This window comes from Elephantulus edwardii, unplaced genomic scaffold (assembly GCF_000299155.1).
Source record: "Elephantulus edwardii isolate Elephantulus edwardi_28Jun2011 unplaced genomic scaffold, EleEdw1.0 scaffold00025, whole genome shotgun sequence".
Taxonomy (NCBI): domain Eukaryota; kingdom Metazoa; phylum Chordata; class Mammalia; order Macroscelidea; family Macroscelididae; genus Elephantulus; species Elephantulus edwardii.
The window spans coordinates 13,801,973-13,804,699 of record NW_006399775.1 but is presented as its reverse complement, the minus strand read 5'-3'; the positions used below and the strand labels follow the sequence as shown (position 1 = coordinate 13,804,699).

Below are 2,727 nucleotides of genomic sequence, written 5' to 3'. Positions count from 1 at the left end.
GCTCGCAATATTGTATTTCAACGTGGAACTATAAATAGTCTTTTTTGAGTCAAACAATTGCGAAATATAAAAGACATTAAACAACCAACTACAATATGAAAAGGTAGGAAACCCTGAATAGGCAAAGCAATATTGGGGTGGGGGCTCAAAAATTCAAATCAGAAGGTCTCACAGTCTCTGGTATCAAAATATTCTTTGCAGATACTGTAATGGAAATATCCCAGTGGAACAGAATCAATAGCCAAGAATTAAACCCAGCCATCTATGGACAACTGACTTTCAACAAGAAGCTAAAGTGCATTCAGTCAAGCAGAAACAGCCTCTTTAATAAATGGTGAAGGGAATTCTGGTTGTATAGTCCAAGAGAGTTGGGGGCTAATTCAAAGACTGAGTCTCCCTAGTGATTTAAATCCACCAGCATCTTTACAAGAGAAAGGTGAAAAATTTCCTTCTCTGTGATACACAGCCTTGAAAATCCTAGTCATTCCTGAACCAGTTCTGACTTGACAACAATGAGAGAGAATAAACAATGTTTTCAAGACTGATTATGCACCTATAGAAAGATAAAAGAGACTCTATACTTCCTACTAAACAAAAATGGTAATTCAAAATGGCTCAAAGATCTCGAGGTTAAATATAAATACAGTGGTGTTAAAAGGTTATTGTTCAAAATAGTTTTCCTAGCCATTAACTTTGACTTTGCCAAGTGGTTAGGTGGGGCTATGCAAATAGATGTGTTAGGCTATACACAGAAGGATAGGCTAGTCTACAATTAAATCCAATAGATTCAGTGACAGACTTGGAGAATCTCACCACCAACAAAGAGGAAGCAAGAATGTAGTCTCTGGCCCGCCAGACCTACAGAAACAGCAGTAGCTGCTGCAGCAGAAAATCAGAGACCTGACATGAGACAGAGCTGACCTTAGGACTGTTACGCCACAAAACCAAAGAAAGGAGCATTTGCCCAAGGCTTTGGAGGACTGAGGGCAGGATTAAGAAACTCATGAGGCTGAAGCCTGAGGAGCCTCCAAGCACATTTCAACACCTGTCCTGAGTGACTGTACTAACCTGAATAGAGTCTTTTTACTTCCCTAATAAACTTCTTAATGTGAGTATGGTTCCATGTGTTCTGTGAGCTATTGCAATGTATTTTGGATCCAGTAAAGCAGTAATATTTGTGTTGTAATTAGTAGAAAGAGGTGTGGAGGAGTAGGGACATGTCTGACTTCATTGAAAATGTTTCTGTGTTGTAGATTTTGTTGGTAGTGGCAGTTCCTCCTTGTGGAGTTAGTAGAGGTCAGATATGGCTGTCCCCGTGTTGCCTTTGCTCCTTTTACAAATATTTAAAAAAAAAATCTTAGAAGGCAACACAGGGAGAAAGCTATGATATTTAATCTTTTCTAAAAAATAAGATTAAAAAATATTAAATGCACAAATAGAAAAGATTTAAACATTTATGTTTATTTAAAGAAAGAACCATTAAACCAAAATTTTTAAAAGCACTACTAAAAGAGCAAATATACCACTAACACACTGGGGCTAAAAAAAATCTTTAAAAATCCTTATAAAAAAATTCTTATCCACTAAGTGTCTAACCTCTAATCTAGAAAACGACAACAACTCAACAACAAAAAGGTAATGCAATTACAAAATTTAAAAAAAAGACACGAACAGAATCTTCACCAATAATGTATCTAACCAAAAAACATATGAAAAAATATTTGTAATCATTAGTCATTGTGTTTTAAGGTGCCATCAAGCCAACTGTGACTCCTAGTGACCCTATGTAAATCCTTGCCCAATTCTTCACACTCTCCACAACAACCATTATTGCAGTCACTGAATCAACCCATCTCATTTAGAGTCTTCTTCTCCTTCTATGACCTTCCACTTTTCCAAACATTATTTCCTTTCCAGAACGGGCCACTCTGATAACATGCCCAAAGTATATGAGATAAAGCCTCACCATCATCCCTGCCTCTAATGATTCGAGCTCTGCTTCTTCCAAGACACATTTGTTTGTTCTTTTGGCAGTCCATGGAATATCCAGTACTGTTTGCCAACATCACAATTCTAAAGAATCAATTCCCAATTCCATTCTTCAACAAGACAGAAAGGGCAATCTCCAGCTTCATTTGGAATGGAAAGAAGCCCCGAATAAGCAAAACACTTCTTAAAAATAGAAAAAAGGTAGGAGGCATCTCACTCCCTGATTTAAAATCCTACTACACTGCCGTGGTAGTTAAGACAGCCTGGTACTGGTACAATGGCAGACATAGATCAATGGAATAGAATTAAGAACCCAGAGATCAGCCCATCTATTTATGGTCAACTGATTTTTTACAAGGAGATGAAATCAGTTAGGTGGGGAAATGACAGCCTTATTAACAAATGGTGCTGGCAAAATTGGAAAATTATCTGCAGAATTAAGCAAGATCCACACCTCACTCCATATACAAAAACCAATTCAAGGTGGATCATGGACCTAGGACTAAAACCAAGGGATATAAACTTCATTCAAGAAAAGCTTGGAAGAACTTTAGTAGTCCTAATCCACAAAATAAAGAGTCTTCCCAGTATTCTGAAAAATTTATAATCAGGAGAAGATAAAATAGATGAATGGGACCTTCTAAGAATCAAATCCCTATGCACATCCAAAAACTTCTCCATCAAGGTAAAAAGGGAAGCCACAGACTGGGAAAAAGTGTTTGCTAATGACATGTCAGA

The 2,727-nt window shown here is 37.2% G+C and overlaps 1 protein-coding gene across 4 annotated transcripts in view; it reads right to left on the bottom strand.

Moving 5' to 3' along the window:
* Window positions 1-2,727, bottom strand: part of LOC102848606 (collectin-11-like) — a 96,044-nt gene that overhangs the window by 29,139 nt on the left and 64,178 nt on the right. The window lies entirely within an intron of this gene.